At 37.7% G+C, this 20612-nt stretch overlaps 1 non-coding gene across 1 annotated transcript; it reads right to left on the reverse strand.

Annotated features, from left to right (window-relative positions):
* Positions 1-9040: 9040 nt before the first annotated feature.
* On the reverse strand, positions 9041-9112 carry TRNAW-CCA. The gene has a single exon. It is a non-coding gene; the product is annotated as a tRNA-Trp (tRNA).
* Between the last annotated feature and the right edge of the window lie 11500 nt (positions 9113-20612).

Here is a 20612-nt window from a genome sequence, read left to right on the forward strand (position 1 = left end):
TTTTCAGATGTTCCAAGCTTCTACAATTCCACTAGGTTTTAACTGAGGCCTCTTATACACTATGGCAACCCACTCCAGTGTTCTTGCTTGGAGAATCCCAGGGATGGTGGAGCCTCATGGGCTGCCGTCTAAGGGGTCGCACAGAGTCGGACACAACTGAAGCAACTTAGCACTTAGCAGTGTTTAAAGTCAATATGATCCTGCCTGCCACTTAACAGTGAGGAACATCCAGAATTTTGCAACTTCCCATTTGAATGCTTTTCAGAGTTGACAGTATAGCCTCATTAGGTTTTTGACAGCCTTTTTCCTGTTAAAATTTACAACTTGAATGAATCAGCCCCATCATGAATTTCATTCTTACTAGTCATCATTGTTCTAAATGCAAATATCTAGGTCTTTTTCACTATGCTGTGCTTCTTACCTTCACTCTACTTTCCATAGCTGACCTCACTCCAATATTTTTTAATTTGCCCTCTGAAATCTTTATTCCATGATAAATGAGTCCCTTTGAGCTTCCCTGGTGGTTCAGAGGTTAAAGCGTCTGCCTCCAATGCGGGAGACCCGGGTTTGATCCCTGGGTCGGGAAGATCCCCTGGAGAAGGAAATGGTAACCCACTCCAGTATTCTTGCCTGGGGAATCCCATGGACGGAGGAGCCTGGTAGTCCACGGGGTTGCAAAGAGTCGGACACGACTGAGCAACTTCACTCACTCTCTTACATGGTAAACCTCTTCAGAGAATGCTGCCCCCAACTCTTGCCCTTAAATCCTCTGAAGAAACTTCCAACAATAGTTGTCTGTAAGTAATAGCACATGGGGCTGGGGGAACTAAATTGGAAGAAAATCTAATTTGACAACTCCAGAGTGCTTATTATGTGTCAGCTAGGTCTGAAAGATTGATCTATTCCTACATTCCCAATGCAGTGTGGTTTTAGCTTGAAAACATTCTGCATTTATATATAGTTTGCCAACCAACTTTTAGGGGGGCATCTCAAGTGGCACTAGTGGTAAAGAATCCACCTGCCAATGTAGGCGATGCAAGAGACACAGGTCTGATCCTGGGATTGTGAAGAACTCCTGGAGTAGAAAATGGCAGGCTACATTCCATGGGGTCGCAGAGTCAGACATTACTGAACACACACCTAACTTTATTGAATGTGGACTTTTTTTACAATAATGATTTTGTTCTCTACGTATTGTTCATAACCTAATTTTTCACTTAATAATATGAGAGGAATATTTTTCAATGACATTAAATATTTTCCACAACTGACACAAGGAGCTCAAATCTGGTGCTCCGTGACAACCTAGAGGGGTGGAATGGGGTGGGAGGTGGGAGGGAGGTTCAAGAGGGAGGGGACATATGTATACTTATGGCTGTTTCATGTTGATATATAGCAGAAACTAACACAATATTGTAAAGCAATTATCCTCCAATTAAAAATAAATAAATTAAAAATATTTCTTGACATTTATCAAGAAGACCATAATTAATTTAATTGATATTATATTGTTAGAACTTAATTTTCTAAATTTCTCTGTTATAAACTATACTGTGACAATCAACTTTGGACTGAAATCATTGTGGTCTTCTCTGATTAGATAAACAGGTCCTAAATTCTGATTGGAACACATTCCTAGATGTTGAATTGTTGTTGTATCAGTTGGCTCAAAAAGTATGAACATTTTCAAGACTTTTGTTTTGGTTCTTCTTTGTGAACTTGATTTTTAGAACTGACATGTTTTTCATTGGAAAGTTAATACATGTTCATTGTGTACAATTTAGAAAACATAAACAGAGTAAAATAAAATTAATATCTAATTCTAAAGATAATAAGTATTAACAAGTATGTATTGTTTCTCTTCGTCTCTTAAATAAAATTGGGATAATATACATACTATTAATAACCTAATTTTTTACTGAATACATCATAAATATTTTTACATGTCATTAAAAAGTCTTCAAAAACATTGTTTTCTAATGACTACATATTGCTACATCATATAAGCATACTATATTTAATCTATAATTTTAGATATTTGGTGGTTTCTAAATTTTATGATTATAAATAATACTGTAATCAATATCTGGGTACATATATCTTGGTGCTGTGCTGTAAGTAGTTGTTCAGTTGTGTCTGACTCTTTGCGACCCCATGGACTGTAGCCCACCAGGCTCCTGTCCATGGGGATAGACCAGGCAATAATACCGTAGTGGATTGCCATGCCTTCCTCCAGGGGATCTTCCCAACCCATGGATGAAGCCCATGTCTCCCACATTGCAGGCAGATTCTTTACCGTCTGAACCACCAGGGAAGCCTACATATATCTTTATACAAGTTTATAATTCTATCCTTAGAGTAATTCCAGAAATGTAATTGATGGGTCAAGTTCTATGATTATTACAACTGATATAATTAGAAGAGAAAAATTGTATTAATTTCCATTCCCCCAAGGTATTAAAGTGTCTGTATATCCCTCACCCTTACAAGTTTAGATATTATACTTTAAAAACATGTTAATTTTATAAGCAGAAATACTGGTATTACTTTGAAAGTAATTATTTGACTTCAGTCTTTTACCTTTGACTATAACGTGAGCTGGGCCTCCCAGGTGGCGCTAGTGCTAAAGAACTCACCTGCCAATGCAGGAGATCTAGAGGTGCAGGTTCCATCCTTGGGTTGGGAAAATCCCCTGGAGGAGGGCAGGGCAACCCACTCCAGTATTCTTGCCTAGAGAATCCCATGGACAGAGGAGCCTGGTGGGCTACAGTTCACAGGGTTGAAAAGAGTTGGACATGACTGATGAGACCTAGCATGCATGTGTGATATAAACTGTGGTTTTTCACAGATACCCTTTATAAGGTTTAGGAAAATCCCTTCTATTTCTAATTCTGTGAGTGTTTTTATCATAAAAGGTGTTGGATTTTTGTTAAAATTTAAAAAATTTATTGGTCAATATATAACTTTTTAATATTAAAATTAATTTTTAATCATACATGCAATACAGAATTCAAACATTAAAGGTAAGGTTAAAGTCCCTTTGACATCATCCTAAAATTTGAGCCCATTCTCCCTCCCTAGAGATGACTACATTTATGAATTTGATGATAATCCTTCCAAATATTTATAAATATCATCATAGAAAATCTGCAGTATTATATGTTAATATGTGTACACATGAATGGTATCTATATCTCTATATTTATACCAATAACCTCTATTTCTCTTAGTCTTGTACATATTTCTATGTTAGATATCCTTATTTTTCTTAAGCCCTATATGTTATATATGTATATTCTAACTCATAAATTTATAATTATAATTCAGGAAGCATAAGAAAGAAAATAAATGAATAAAACACTCAACTCATGATATTAGAACAAAAATGTATGGAATGTAGAAATGTATGTAGATGAAAAAGATATTAAAATAAAAAAACATAAGTGTTATAGGATTAATTTAAAAAAATCCAAAATCATTTTCATGGAATCACACACATATACTCATACAGACAAAGTTTAAGCAAATCAAGTCAAAAAATAAACTAGTAGGATTAGGAGTTATTCAGTTCAGTCACTCAGTTGTCTCTGACTCTTTGCAAGACCCATGGACTGCTGCACACCAGGCTTCCCTGTCCATCACCAACTCCCAGAGCTTGCTCAAACTAGTCCAGTCTATTGAGTCGGTGATGCCATCCAACGATCTCATCCTCTGTTGTCCCCTTCTCCTCCTGCTTTCAGTCTTTCCCAGCATCAGGGTCTTTTCCAGTGAGTCAGCTCTACGCATCAGGTGGCCAAAGTATTGAAGCTTGAGCTTCAACATCAGTCTTTCCAATGAATATTCAGGACAGATTTCCTTTAGGATGGACTGGTTGGATCTCCTTGCAGTCTCAGGTACTCTCAAGAGTCTTCTCCAACACCACTGTTCAAAAGCATCAATTCTTTGGCGCTCAGCTTTCTTTATGGTCCAACTCTCACATCCATACATGACTACTGGAAAAACCATAGCTTTGACTATATAGACCTTTGTCGGTAAAGTAGTGTCTCTGCTTTTTAATATGCTGACTAGGTTGGTCATAGCTTTTCTTCCAAGGAGCAAGCATGTTTTAATTTCGTGACTGCAGTCACCATCTGCAGTGATTTTGGAGCCCAAGAAAATAAAGTGTCATTGTTTCCATTGTTTCCCTGTCTATTTGCCATAAAGTGATGGGACCAGATGCTATGATTTTAGTTTTTTGAATATTGAGTTTTAAGCCAGCTTTTTCACTCTCCTTTTTCACCTTCATCAAGAGGCTCTTTAGTTCCTCTTTGCTTTCTGCCATAAGGGTGGTGTCATCTGCATATCTGAAGTTATTGATATTCTCCTGCAATCTTGATTCCAGCTTGTACTTCATCAAGCCTGGCATTTTTTTCCCAGCATTAAAAAAAAAAATTGAAAATGTTGAGGTAATTAAAAATTTTGTTAGAAGATAGAAATGATCAATGTTTGCTCAATAATACTGGAAAACATGAACACAAGAAGAGTACACCGAAGATACTGGAAAGCTGTCAAGTAATGATGTATATAAAACAGCATTCCCCAACCCCCAGGCTGCGACTGTTAGTAACCAGGCTGATTGCATAGCAGGACGTGAGCAGCAGGCAAGTGAGCTGAACCTTCCATCTTCCATCCCCTAACTCAGCTGTGGAAAAACTGTCTTCCACGAAACCTGTCCTTGGTGCCAAAAAGATTGGGGACCACTGACTTAAAAGACTGAAACAGGTTGTTTTCCTGCACCCCTCCCAAACTTCCATGGAACAAATAATTCTTTTTCCAAATAGGCAGTTACAGGGTTACATATGAGATTTAAAGCTTCTTAATTTATACTTACAAAGTTAGAATAACTGATATCTGAGAAAGATAGCAGAACAAAACAACATACTGATCTTATTTATGAATATACATGGAAAAATCCCAAGTGATTTATCAGATGGTTTCCAGGGTTATTCTGAGAATATAACACACTATGATTAAGCAGATTATATTTACAAAGGGCATTGGTGTTTCAGAGTTTGTAACACTATTAATAAAATCCATTATAATTTTACAAAATGTATTAAAATATAGTCAATTAAAATTTTGCATCTGTTCCTGAATTTAAACAAGCAAATAACTAAACTCTTAGCTAAGAATATAATTATACTTTTATAATATGCTAAAACTTTCTCTAGTCAATATCTAAATTTTTATCTGATGGTGAAAAATTAAACACATTTCTATTAAAATCTATCAATACCATCATTTCTTTTTTCTCATTATTCTGGAAATTCTACTTAGTGTGACAAAAGGAGAAGAAAATATACATATTATAAAGAACACAAAATCATCACTATTTACAATTGTAAAATTGTTCCCTAGTAAACCCTAGAGTCATCAGACAAAATAAGAGAATTCAGTAGAGTTTCCAATTGCAAAATATGGGGCAAAATTTAAGTTTGATCATATACCTACAATAATAAATTTGTAAACATAAGGGGAAATAAACCTATTCACAAAAGCAAAATTATAGCAAGAAATGCTCAGGGACCTTTATGAAGAAAACTATTAGACTTCACAAATGTTATGTTAAAAGAAACATGACTAAGCAGAGGTTCTATATTTCTGAATGGGAAGATAGTATTGCTCTGATGCCAGAGATATAGATGTATATACTTAATATAATTCCAAGTAGAATTTCCAAAACTACAATGATATATGTGTTACTGGTATTAGAATAAGCATCCATATAAATGATGCAGAAGAGAAAACTCTCCACATTTCCCAAACATGGTTTAGTATATGATAAAGGTTTCATTTGGCTCATTTGTGTATTCCTGGTTCATCTTTATAAATGTATGGTTGTTGATTAGATATAGATATAGATGGAGATGTAGATAAAGATGTAGATGTAGATACAATTTTATCCTAATTCATGTGTATCTCTTACAAATCTTCCCATTGGGTTTATGGTTTTTTTCCAATCTGAGATTCATATATATATATATATATATAAAAGACCCAGCACAGCCAAATATATATATAATTTTATTTGTGCTGGGTCTTCATTGCTATATGGATTTTTCTCTAGTTATGGCAAGCAAGGGCTAGTGTCTAGTTGTGGTTCATGAGCTTCTCATTGCAATGGCCTCTTTTGTTGTGGAACACTGGCTCTAGAGTGTTTGGGCTTTAAGAGTTGCAGTGTGTAGGCTCAGTAGTTGTGACTCCCGGACCCTAGAGAACAGGTTCAATAGTTGTGGCACATGCGCTTATTTGCTCTATGGACCCTATGGACTTGGCATGTGGGTTCTTCCCAGACCAGGGATTGAATCAGTGTCCCCTGCTTTGGCAGGAGGAGGATTCTTTACCACTGAGCCACCAGGGAAGCCCAATCTTAGTTTCTTCAACTTCAATAAAGGAGTTTAAATAATTGCTTTTATTTCAATAATCATTTAATTTAGTTTTGCTTCTTAAATTTTGCTTTATTTAATCCTTCTCTTTACTTAAAAATCTTAGTTTATTATGTGCTTAATCTTTTTCTTTGTTTCTTTTATGTTATTATTTATAATAGTGCTTATTCTTGTGTAACGCAGTGGCACCATATTTGTGTCTGTAATTCTTAAATGTCAACATTAATTTTTTTTAAATTTAGCTGCATTGTGTCTTAGTTGAGGCATGTGGGATCTTTCTTTGTGGCACATAGACCTAGTTGTGGCACACAGGCTCCTGATTGCAGGGGCTCAGTAGTTGCGGCATGCAGGTTTAGTTGCTCCTCAGCATGTGGGATCTTAATTCCCTGACCAAGGATTGAACTCTTTTCCTTTGAATTGCAAGGTGGATTCCTAACCACTAGGAAAGTCCCAAATATGATTATTAGAATAAAAAGTTTTTTTAAAAAAAGTTTTTTTTATCACTTTTCTCTATATAAGATGAGGATATTAGCATGTTTTAATTTATTCCCCCACAGTGTGGAATTCTACCACTTTGCTTTTGCTGTTTATTTTTTGAAGTTTTGCATGCTGCATGCTAAGTCGCTTCAGCTGTGTCCAAATCTTTGTGACCCTATGGACTGTAGCCCACCAGGCTCCTCAGTCCACGGGATTTTCCAGGTAAGAATACTGGAGTGTTGCCATTCCTTTCTCTAGGGTATCTTCCTGACTCAGGGATAGAAGACAAGTCTCTCGAGTCTCCTGCATTGGCAGGCGGGTTCTTTACCACTAGTGCTATCTGGGAAGTGTAGGTATTCTTGCCTGAAAATTCCATGGACAGAGGAGCTTGGCAGGCTATAGTCCATGGGGCTGCAAAGAGTCAGACATGACTGAGAAAACAGTATGAGAATACATTCTTATAATTCAAAAGTCACAAAAGAGTATATAGTGAATTATTCTCATTACCACTATACCAGCTACCTAGTTTCCCTTTCTGCAGGCAAGCAACCAAAGTTATCACTTTGTCAAGGTGTTATTATACAATAATAATTTGCTTTTTTGCCTTTTCTGCTGGGAGATTTTCTCTGTTCCTTTCAGAGCAAACACATTATTTTGGTTATTTTCATATTATCAATTAGCTCAAGCAAAATGTGGATATAGTTGCTGGTTCTGTTCTTATTTTTAAAATTTGCTTTTGATGAGTCTGTTAAGATTTTCTATTTCTTCCTGGTTCAGTTTTGGAAAGTTATACTCTTCTAAGAATTTGTCCATTTCTTCCAAGTTGTCCATTTTATTGGCATCTAGTTGCTGATAGTAGTCTCTTATGATCCTTTGTATTTCTGTGTTGTTTGTTGTGATTTCTCCATTTTCATTTCTAATTTTGGTGATTTGATTCTTCTCCCTTTTTTTCTTGATGAGTCTGGCTAATGGTTTGTCTATTTTATTTATCTTCTCAAAGAACCAGCTTTTAGCTTTGTTGATTTTTGCTATGGTCTCCTTTGTTTCTTTTTCATTTATTTCTGCCTTAAATTTTATGATTTCTTTCCTTCTAATAACCCTGGGATTCTTCATTTCTTCTTTTTCTAGTTGCTTTAGATATAGAGTTAGGTTATTTATTTGATTTTTCTCCTGTTTCTTGGGGTAAGCTTGTATTGCTATGAACCTTCCCCTTAGCACTGCTTTTACTGAATCCCAGAGGTTTTGGGTTGTTGTGTTTTCATTTTCATTTATTTCTATGCATATATTGATTTCTTTTTTGATTTCTCCTGTGATTTGTTGGTTATTCAGAAGCATGCTGTTTAGCCTCCATATGTTTGTGTTTTTAATAGTTTTTTTTTTTTCCTGTAGTTGACATCTAATCTTACCACACTGTGGTCAGAAAAGATGCTTGAGATTATTTCAATTCTTTTGAATTTACCAAAGCTAGATTTATAGCCCGAGATGTGATCTATCCTGGAGAAGGTTTTGTGTGCACTTGAGAAAAAGGTAAAATTCATTGTTTTGGGTGAAATGTCCTATAGATATCAATTAGGTCTAACTGGTCCATTGTATCATTTAAAGTTTGTGTTTCCTTGCTAATTTTCTGTTTACTTGATCTATCCATAGATGTGAATGGGGTGTTAAAGTCTCCCACTATTATTGTGTTATTGTTAATTTCCCCTTTCATACTCGTTAGTATGTATTACAGTGCTCCTATGTTGGGTCCATAGATATTTATAATTGTTATATCTTCTTCTTGGATTGTTCCTTTGATTATTATGTAACGTCCTTCTTTGTCTCTTTTCATGGCCTTTATTTCAAAGTCTATTTTATCTGATATGAGTATTGCTACTCCTGCTTTCTTTTGGTCTCCATTTGTTTGAGATATCTTTTTCCAGCCCTTCACTTTCAGTCTCTTGTAGAGAGCATATATAGGGGTCTTGTTTTTGTATACATTCAGCCAGTCTTTGTCTTTTGGTTGGGGCATTCAGTGAAGTCACTCAGTCGTGCCTGTCTCTTAGCAACCCCACGGACTGCAGCCTACCAGGCTCCTCCGTCTATGGGATTTGCCAGACAAGAGTACTGGAGTGGGTTGCCATTGCCTTGTCCAGGGGATCTTCCCAACCTGGGGATCGAACCCAGGTCTCCTGCATTGGAGTCAGGCGCTTTAACCTCTGAGCCACCAGGGAATCCCAACTACATTTAAGGTAATTATTGATAAGTATGATCCCATTGCTGTTTACTTTATTCTTTTGGGTTTGAGTTTATAAACCTTTTCTGTATTTCCTGTCTAGAGAAGATCCTTCAGCATTTGTTGAAGAGCTAGTTTGGTGGTGCTGAATTCTCTCAGCTTTTGCTTGTCTGTAAAGCTTTTGATTTCTCCTTCATATTTGAATGAGATCCTTGCTGGGTACAGTAATCTGGGTTGTAGGTTTTTCTCTTTCATCACTTTAAGTATATCCTGCCATTCCCTTCTGGCCTGAAGAGTTTCTACTGAAAGATGAGCTGTTATCCTTATGGGAATCCCCTTGTGTGTTATTTGTTGTTTTTCCCTTGCTGCTTTTAATATTTGTTCTATGTGTTAGATCTTTGTTAATTTGATTAATATGTGTCTTGGGGTGTTTTGCCTTGGGTTTATCCTGTTTGGGACTCTCTGGGTTTCTTGGACTTGGGTGACTATTTCCTTCCCCATTTTAGGGGAGTTTTCAACTATTATCTCCTCAAGTATTTTCTCATGGCTTTTCTGTCTTCTTCTTCTGGGACTCCTATGAATCAAATGTTGGGACATTTAACATTGTCCCAGAGGTCTCTGAGGTTGTTCTCATTTCTTTGAATTCTTTTTTCCTCTCTGCTTCATTTATTTCCACCATTCTATCTTCCACCTTATTTATCCTGTCTTCTGCCTCAGTTATTCTATTGTTGGTTCCCTCCAGAGTGCTTTTGATCTCAGTTATTGCATTATTCATTATTGGTTGACTCTTTTTTATTTCTTCTAGGTCCTTGTTAAACTTTTCTTGCATCTTCTCAATCCTTGTCTCCAGACGATTTATCTGTAACTCCATTTTGTTTTCAAGATTTTGGATCATTTTTACTATCATTATTCTGAATTATTTTTTTAGGTAGACTCCCTAGCTCTTCCTCCTTTGTTTGGTTTGGTGGGCATTTATCATGTTCCTTATTCCTGCTGAATATTTCTCTTTTTCATCTTGCTTAGATTGCTGTGTTTGGGGTGGCCTTTCTATATGCTGGAAATTTGTGGGTCCTCTTTATTGTGGAGTTTCCTCCCTGTGGGTGGTGTTGGATGAGTAACTTTTTAAGGTTTCCTGGTTATGGAAGCTTGTGTTGGTATTCTGGTGGGTGGAGGTAGATCTTTTCTCTCTAGAGTGCAATGAAGTGTACAGTGGTGAATTTTGAGGTGTCTGTGGGTTTGGTGTGACTTTTGGCCACCTGTATTTTAATGCTCAGGGTTATGTTCCTGAGAATTAGCTTGGTATGTCTTGCTCTGGAACTTGTTGGCTCTTGGGTGGAGCTTGGTTTCAGTGTAGGTATGGAGGCTTTTGGATGAGCACTTGTCGATTAATGTTCCCTGAAGTCAAGAGTTTTCTGGTGTTCTCAAGTTTTGGATTTAAGTCTCCTGCCTCTGGCTTTCAGTCTTATTCTTACAGTAGCCTCAAGACTTCACCATCAATACAGCACCAATGATAATACATCTAGGTTAATGGTGAAAAGATTCTCCTTAGTGAGGGACACCCAGAGAATTTCACAGAGTTACATGGAGAAGAGAAGAGGGAGGAGGGAGATAAGGGTGACCGGGAGGAAAAGAGGGGGAACCAAAAGGGGAGAGAGCAGTCTAGCCAGTAATCAATTCCCTATGTGCTCTCCACAGTCTGGAACACTCAGAGAGGTTCACGGAGTTACATAGAGAAGAGAAGAGGGAGGATGGAGATAGAGGTGACCAGGAGGAGAGGAAGTGAAGTGAAGTGAAAGTTGCTCAGGGAGAGGAGGGGAAGTCAAAAGGAGAGAGACCCATCTAGCCAGTAATCAGTTCCCTAAGTGTTCTCCACAGCCCCGAACACCCAAAGAAATTCACAGAGTTAAGTAGAGAAGTGAAGGGGGAGGGAGGAGATAGAGGTGACCCGGGGGAGGAAAAGGAGAATCAAAATGGGAGAGAGCAATCAAGCCAGTAATCACACTCCTAAGTAAAAATGGGTAATGAAGATTGGATTCTTAAAGGTACAAAATCGATAAGAAATACCAAAAGAGCAAAGATTAAAAATCTAGAGTAGAGGTTAGATGCTCAAAAATACAATATTAAAAAAAAATACAAAATCACAAAAATTAAAAAAATATATATGAAATTTGCTTTAAAAATTGGGTATTTTTACAAGGTAATAGGTTATAAAAATGAAAATTAAAGGAGTAATAAAGAACTTAAATATAACAAAAATTTAAAAATTTAAAAATGATAATAGTAAAATATATTTAGGAATTTCTCTGGAGCTGTTGCAGGCAGGCATTGTGGGGTCAGTTCAGTTTTAGATAGTTCCTTGTTCCAGCTTATACTTCTTCTCAAGGTCTATAGGCCCATTCCAATGTAGTCAATGCTAACTACAGTTGTAGCTGTCACTACCAAAGCAGTTCCCTCTTCTTTGTTTATTTTGGTTTCCTCTGTTTGCCAGTCTCTTCAGTGTCTAATTTCCACCCTGACACAAGGGGGCAAAGGTGGTCATTTATTTAAGATCACTTGTTCAATTGTGCTGTGGGGAGGGAGAAACACTGCAAACAAATGTCACTGGTGTGTGTGGGGAGTGCTCGCAGTGTCTGGGCCTCACTGGGTTTGCCCCTGCTCACGCATGTGTGCTTTCCCAGTCTACACTGCTCAGGTTCCCGGTTTTCTCTGCAGGGGAATTATCTAAAGCAGGCCCTGGGTTGTGTGCACTTCCCAGGTCTAAGCTACTCAGGTTCAGGTTCTTGGGTACTCCACAAAGGCACAGACGGTTGGGCCTGCGTTTTGTGCCCTTCCCAGGTCTGAGCATCTCAGGTGAGCAGGTGCTTGATGAGCACACTCTCCCCAGGTGCATGGTGCATATTATCACCTCCCTGGTCCCAGCCACTCAGTTTCCTGGGTGCAACGCAAGAGTGCTGTCTCAGGTGTGCTGTGTGTCTCCTCTGGGGAGCTGATCTCTGACTGCGACCCTCGTGGCAGATGTCAACCGTCCAGGATCCCAGGAAGACTTGGTTAGCAACTGGGAGCCTGCTCACAGTTTGTTGGATGATGCCATCTCTAGGGCCAAGATTGCCCCTTGCCTTCCAGCTCTGGCTGCCGCCTGCCTGCCTCTCTGCCTCTGGCAGAGGGAAGGGCCAGTCCACAGCCAGCTAGCTCTCCTTTGGTGTTTATTCAATCCTTTGTTCTGTGAATGGGCCAGGTTGTGCCTTAGAGCTTTTCATGGGAAAGTTCTCTCTCTCTCTTTTTTTCTTCTCTCTCTGGCTATCCCACAGTTTGGGTTGCTATCTCACATTAGCTCCCTCATATTGTCCTCAGGGCATTCAAGCCTGGTCCTTACCCTAAGCATGCAGCCCATGCCTCCCTGTTCAGCCTCCGCTCACTGCTGGCAGACGCGAGCATCTGGGCTAGCTACTTCTCTGCTGGGAGTTGTGGTTAGGTGCGTAAACTGTGGGGTTTTTTTTTTTTTCCCTCCCGGTTATGTTGCCCTCTGAGATTCCAAAACTCCCCACAGACCTGCTGATGAGAGGGTTTCCTGGTGTTTGGAAACTTCTCCTCCTTCATGACTCCCTCCCCAGGACGGGTCTCCATCCCTAACTCTTTTTTCTCTCTTTTTATCTTTTATATTTTGTCCTACCTCCTTTTGAAGAGAATGGGCTGCCTTTCTGGGTGCCTGGTGTCCTCCACTAGCAATCAGAAGTTGTTTTGTGGAATTTTTTCAGCATTCAAATGATTTTCCAATGAATTTGTGGGGAGAAAGTGATCTCCTCATCCTATTCCTTCACCATCTTCTCTTTTTAAAAATTTATTTAAAATATCATACACAGTAAAGTTTGCTCCATTTTGTCTAAAGATCTGAGTATTGAAAAGAGTTATGTTCTTACCACCACAACCAAGCTAAGGAAGAGTTCCATAACCCATATACCAAATTCCCTGTGTAGCTCATTCATAGTCATATCTTTTCCCTAACACTAATCATTCTGTCCTTATAGCATTTCCTTTCCAGGAAATGGCAACCCACTATGGTATTCTTGCCTGGAAAGTCACATGGATGAAGGAGCCTGGTGGGCAACAAACACGCCATGGGGTCGCAAAGAGTCAGACACAACTGAGTGACTAACACAAGATGTCATATAAATGAAGCCATACTATATATAACCACATGAATCCAGTTTCTTTCACTTACTGCAGTGAGTTTAACTTTCATTCCTGTTGCTGTATCAATATTTTGCTACTATTTACTACTGAGTGGTATTCCAGTATATGGATATACCACAGTTTCATAGTCCATTTGTCACTCAAAGGACATTTGGATTTTTTTCAGTTTTGGTGAATATAATAAGACTGTTATAAATATTCATGTAAGGGTTTTTGTGAACATAAGTCTTCATGTCTCTTGGGTAAATATCTTGGAGTGTAATAAGTGGCTCGTGAAACTACCAAACTATCTAGTGATTATAGTCGTCCATCTGGTATCCATGGGGAATTGGTTCCAGGATGCATGTAGATACCAAAATCTAGAGCTACTCTAGTCCCTTATATAAAATGATGTAGTATAATTGGACCTTTTGAATCAATGGGTTTTGCCTTGGGAATATGGAGTGCTGACTGTATACTATTTTACATTCCCACCAGCAATGTATGAGAGTTCTCTTTGATCTGTATCCTCACCAGCATTTACTTGTTATTGTGTTTTTACCATTTAATTACCACCATTCCAGTGGATGTAGAATGGTATCTTATTGTGATTTGATTTAAAGATTCACTAGAAGTCACATGTGAATGCATCCTGGCCTGAAGTTTTGTTTGTTTTAATGTTTAAAATTATGAAATTCAATCTTCTTAATAGAAATAGGAATATTCAGTATATTTATTTCTGAAGAAGTTTTGGTAGTATGTCACTTTCATAGAATTTGTCAATTTCATCTATGTGTTCAACTTATGATTTTCATCTTGCTTATAATAATATCTTATTATCCTTTTAATGTTTATCAGACTCAGAGTGATAGTTCCTCTATCAGTTCCTGTCATCAATTTGTATCTTGTCTCATTTTTTCTTAGTCAGTAAAGATAGACATCTATCAACTTTATTGATCTTTTCAAAGAGCCAGCTTTTGGTTTCCTTGCCTTTCTATCTTGATTTTTCCTTTGTTAACGTCTTCAGTTTCTGCACTTTGACATCTGCTTGCTTTGGGTTGAATCTGGTGTTCTTTTTCTAGATTACTGATTTGAGACACTTTATCTTTTTAAGAACTATAGACAAAAGTTCATAACACTTTATAGGAGGCAGTGACCAAAACCATCCCAAAGAAAAAGAAATGCAAGAAGGGAATGTGTTTGTCTGAGGAGGCTTTGCAAATAACTGAGAAAAGAAGAGAAGCAAAAAGGAGAAAGGGAAAGATATACCCATCTGAATGCAGAATTCCAGAGAATAGCAATGAGGAATAAGAAAGTCTTCTTAAAGGGAACAATGCAAAGAAATAATGGAAAATGATAGAGTAGTAAAGAATAGAAATCTCTTCAAGAAAATTGGAGAGATCAAGAGAACATTTCATGCAAGGATGGGCATGATAAAGGAAGAAATGATGAGGACCTAACAGAAACAAAAGAGATTAAAAAGAGGTAGCAAGAATACAAACAGAACTATACCAAAAAGTCTTAATGACCTGGATAACCATGATGGTGTGGTCACTCACCTAGAGCCAGATATCCTAGAGTATGAAGTCAAGTGGGCCATAGGAAGCAGTACTACAAACAAAGCTACAGGAGGTGATGGAATTCCAGCTGAGCTGTTTAAAATCCTGAAAGATGATATTATTAAAATACTGCACTCAATATGCCACCAATTTAGAAAACTCAGCAGTGGCCACAGGACTGGAAAAGGTCAGTTTTCATTCTGATCCCAGAGAAGGGCAATGCCAAAGCATGTTCAAACTACCATACAATTGCACTCATTTCACATGCTAGCAAGGTAATGCTCAAAATCCTTCAAGCTAGGTTTCAGCAGTATGTGAACCAAGAACTTCCAGCAGTACAAGCTGGCTTTAGAAAAGGCAGAGGAACTAGAAATCAAATTGCCAACATTTGTTGGATTATAGAGAAAAAAAGGCAATTCCAGAAAAACATCTAGTTCTTCTTCATTGAGTATGCTAAAGCCTTTGACTGTGTGGATCACAACAAACTGTGGAAAATCCTTAAAAAGATGGGAATACCATCCACCTTACCTGTTTCCTGAGAAATCTGTGTGTGGGTCAAGAAGCAACAGTTAAAACCAGACATGGAACAACGGACTGATTCAAAATTGGGAAGGGAGTACGACAAGGCTGTATATTGTCACCCTGCTTATTTAACTTATATGCGGAGTACATTATGTGACATGCCAGGCTGGATGAATCACAACCTGGAATCAACATTGCTGGGAGAAATATCAACAATCTCAGATATGCAGATGATACCACTGTAATGACAGAAAGCAAAGAAGAGCTAAAGAGCCTCTTGATGAAAGTGAAAGAGGAGAGTGAAAAAGTTGGCTTAAAACTCAACATTCAAAAAACTAAGATCATTGCATCCGGTCCCATCACTTCATGGCAAATACAAGGGGAAAAAGTGGAAACCATGATAGATTTTATTTTCTTGGCCTCCAAAATCCCTGCAGATGGTGACTACAGCCATGAAATGAAAAGATGCTTGCTCCTTGGAAGAAAAGGTATGACAAATCTAGACAGTGTATTAAAAAGCAGAGATATCACTTTGTCAACAAAGCTCCGAATAATTAAAGCTATAGTTTTTCCAGTAGTAGTGTACGGATGTGAGAGTTCATAAAGAAGGCTGAGCACCAAAGAGTTTATACTTTCAAACTGTGGTGCTGGAGAAGACTTTTGAGAGTCCCTTGGGCAGCAAGGACATCAAACCAGTCAACCCTAAAGGAAATCAACCCTGAATATTCATTGGAAGGACTGATGCTGAAGCTGTGATACTTTGGCCACCTGATGTGAAGAACTGACTCATTGGAAAAGACCCTGATGCTGGGAAAGATTGAGGGAAAGAGGAGAAGGGGATGACAGAGGTTGAGATGGTTGGATGGCATCACCAATTCAATGGACATGAATTTGAGCAAACACTGGGAGACAGTGAAGGACAGGGAAGCCTGGCATGCTGCAGTTCATGGGGTTGCAAAGAGTCAGACATGACTTATTGACTGAAAAGCAATAGGGAAATTAAGCTTAAGGGTCCTCTCAAAAATAGTGGAAATTTCTAGTGTAGAGCTTCTTGTCAGGCATATCTGGGGATAGGGAGGAAGGGAGTGAGTTGTGACTCAGTTGCCACAGACTCTCACTGTTCTTGTGAAGATTTAGTAGTTTCTTGAATAAATTTTTCATTTGATGTGTATCCTTAGGACAATTTCCAGAGAGTTTATATGGTTATTTTAAAAAATATTTTTCACCAATTTTTTTTTCTTTGCATGTTGGAATTCTGGAAGTAGAAGTATCCCCTTATTATACTTTTAATGTTTGATATCTGTACCCATTTCTCCCAGTCTTTTCCTGACAGTGGTAATTTGTTGTTTCTCTTTTTTCTCCCCCCTCAAGTCTTAGTAAAATATATTAATTTATTAATCCTTTAAAGATTGAACTTTACACTTTGTTGATTTCCTTTATTACATTTACTTTTTCTATTTTATTCAACCCTGTTCTTATCTTTATTATTTATTTCCTTCTTTTTCTTTTATGGTTGATTTGCTGTTTTGTTCTGCTATCTTGAGATGGTAACTTAGAAAACTGAAGTTTAGCTTTTCTTTTTTTCTGAGATACACATCTGAAGCTAAATATTTCTTTCTAAACACTGCTTTAGTTTGATATCTCAAACTTTTGGCCATATTTTTATTAGCCTCTTTCTCAAAATATTTTGTTTTCCATTCTAATTTCTTTTGACCCACAAGATATTAAGAAGTGTATTCCTTACTTTCCAAACATTTTGTAGTATTCTAGTTGAACTTTTTATTGTCTTTAGTTTGATTCCACTACGTTCAAAGAACATATTCTGAATGATTTCAAACATTTTGCATTTGCTGGTTCAATTTGGGAAAATAGTCCATATGTACTTTAAAACAATGCATAGTCTATTGTAGTTTGTATGTAGTACAAATTAAGTTGATTTATTTTTCACATAAAATTTATATATAAAGTGTGGTATTGTACTTTTTAGGTTTTTTTGTGTCTTTACAGATCTTTTTCCCACTTGTACCATGAACCATTTTGAGAGATATAGTATTCAAAATATTCAACAATGATGATGGTCAACTTTTCTTCTTGATTTTATCAAAGTTTGCTTTTTGTATTTCAGAACTTGGTTATTGGGCGTGTAAAGAATTAGGCAAACCTACACAATGTGGTGGAACAGTTCCCAAAGATTGCCTTGACATCAGACACCAGCTTAAGTTCAGGACCCCTGAAGGCTACAAATTCAGGGTTCTCATGATCATTCTCAGGTTCAATAACTCACTAGATTAACTCACAGAGCTTGGGAAAATGCTATCCTTATGATTACAGAAAAGACTATACTTATGGTTACAGTTAGCAAACAGATACAAATTAGAACCAGCCAAAGCTATGCATATAGTGAAGTCTGGGAGTGTTCCATATGTGAAGCTTCCATCTTCCTCAGAGGTGTATTAACCTCCTGGCACCACTGTATGACAATATTAAAAGAATACTGCCAACTAGGGAAGCTGACCTGAGCTTTTGCTGTCTGGGGTTTGTAACGGGGCTTGATAACATACTTCCTGAATGGCTGATCTTTATTCTCCAGGACCCCATCTTTAGTCTCCAGTTCCTCCACAGGTCAGAACCAATACAGTCTGACTTATAACCCTGGTCAGAAATCACATTGTTAGACTGTCTGGTGGCCAAAGCCCACAGGCAAACAAAGGCCTTCCTACCAGGAAGAACATTCCAGGGACCTAGAGATAACCTCCAAGTTCTTCACTGCCTAGGTGCTAACAGATTTACAATTTTGATATTTTACTTTTTGATTGATCATTTCTGTATAATAAAATGTTTCAATCTGCTTGTCTGATATTAATAAGTGAAGTGAAGTGAACTGAAGTCGCTCAGTTGTGTCCAACTCTTTGCGACCCCATGGACTGTAGCCTATCAGGCTCCTCTGTCCATGGGATTTTCCAGGCAAGAGTACTGGAGTGGGTTCCCATTTCCTTCTCCAGGGGTCTTCCTGATCCAGGGATCGAACCCAGGTCTCCTGCATTGTAGGCAGACACTTTTACTGTCTGAGCCACCAGGGAAGCCATCTGATATTAATATAGATATATCAGATATCTTCTGGTTAGTGATTCCATAGCCTATCTTTTTTAATCCATGAAACTCTAATCTTTGTCTTACGTGACTGCTGGAGAAACTGCTCTGATTTTCAGAGGCATTCTGCTTGTGATTTCACCCTTCCATCCCATGCTCCCCAGTAAGCAGCACATATTTTGAGGAGAATTTTGACTGTGTGCTTGAGCTCTCATCTCCAAATCTCTGCCAAAAGTGATGCTGATTTCCATGCCCCCCTGCAGTGGCTCTTTTGTTTGCACCAGGATTTACAATGGATTTGTAGCCTTCTCCCTGCACTCAGAGTTGACAATTGTTCCTAAATAAATATGGCAGCAGAGAATATATCACATCTCTATTATCTGTCTCTTGAGTCTTACCTTTTTAAATTTCTAAGCACCTCCCTCAGCATCTCTCAGCTGCTTTCAAATCATTTCAAAAAATTAACTGAACTTGTCAATAACTCTATCCTAATTATAACAGAAATTCTCTCAAATTTGGAGATTTCTTTCATTTTGCCTCCAAGTCTTGTTTTCTCCAAGCTAATACCCCAATTTCTTTTTACCTCAAGTGACATGATTACAAAACTACTTGTCATTCTAGTTCTCTCCACTGGACATTAGAATTAATCACATTATTCTTGATGTTGGCTGATCAAAACAGAACAGAATAATCAGCTCCTTCATTTATGGACTGTAGCCCACCAGGCTCTTCTGACCATGGGATTCTCCAGGCAAGAATACTGGAGTGGATTGTCATGCCCTCCTCCAGGGTCATTCTTAATACTGTAGCTCTATTAATATGGCCTCTTTGGAAGGAATGATGCTAAAGATGAAACTCCAGTACTTTGGCCACCTCATGCAAAGAGTTGACTCATTGGAAAAAACTGATGGGGATTGGGGGCAGGAGGAGAAGGGGATGACAGAGGATGAGATGGCTGGATGGCATCACCGACTCAATGGACATGAGTTTGAGTAAACTCCAGGAGTTGGTGGTAGACAGGGAGGCCTGGTGTGCTATAAGTCATGGGGTTGCAGAGTCGGACATGACTGAGTGACTGAACTGAACTGAATATTGATTTGGGTTTTTATTTTTTGGTAGCCATGTCACAGTGTTTTCTCATATTAATTTTGTAGACAAATAACATCTTTAGAATTTCATCACATGACCATCTCCCCATCGTGTGTAACTACCTCCTACTGCTGCTATCACTACTGAGTACTGTGCTCTGTATGTGTTAACTCCTTTTATCTTCATATCAATTACCTTGTGAAGAAGAGAAAAGTATTATCTTTATTTTTCAAAGGAAGAAAATGTGAGGTCTAATAACTTGCTCAAATTCATACAGATAATAAATAGTCTCAGATTTAGGATGACCAATTCATCTGTTTGTCTGAGACTTTCTCAAGTTTAGTACCCAAAGTATTATATCCCAGGAAACCTCTATTCTTGGGCACACTGGGATGGTTGGTCATCCTACTCAGACTTGAACCCTATATATCTGTACCGTGAACTTAGGTTTTTAATTATTGCAGTCTATTGCTTCCCTGAGATGACAGATATATTCAAATATTTGATGTCATGTGGTGTGATTTGATGTCTTGCCAAGTCACTTGCTATTTTCCTGTATGGTTGCATAAGAAAAACTAAGACCAGTGGATAAAAGTGACAAGGATGCTGTGTTCAATATGAGAAGGGACTTTCTAAACCAGTTCTGTGCAAATACAGAGTGAATTGATGCAGTGTTAAAATTGTCTCTATTCTTTTTAAAATAGATGTTCAACATAATTGTTATTTCAGTACATTGCTCAAAAATTTTTAGTTTTGATTTTGTTGTACAACACTTTAGGTAAGCCTTCAAAGTTCATGTGATTCATAATAATCCTTGTATACCTTCACACAAGTCATTGATATAAATAGTATGTCTGATTAGTTATCTATAACCCTGACTTAAAATTTTTCAAGCATCTTTCAATGAAGAAAACATCAAATAAGTAAATATGGAATCTTTACACACCAAAGATAAGGTAATTTTTCAAGGGACTAACATAACACAGGCCATAACAATTCATCTATTCACTTAATTAAATGCCACAAGATAGACTATTTAGAAGTTCAGTTCAGTTCAGTTGCTCAGTC

Source organism: Oryx dammah, unplaced genomic scaffold, assembly GCF_014754425.2.
Source record: "Oryx dammah isolate SB20612 unplaced genomic scaffold, SCBI_Odam_1.1 HiC_scaffold_23, whole genome shotgun sequence".
NCBI lineage: Eukaryota > Metazoa > Chordata > Mammalia > Artiodactyla > Bovidae > Oryx > Oryx dammah.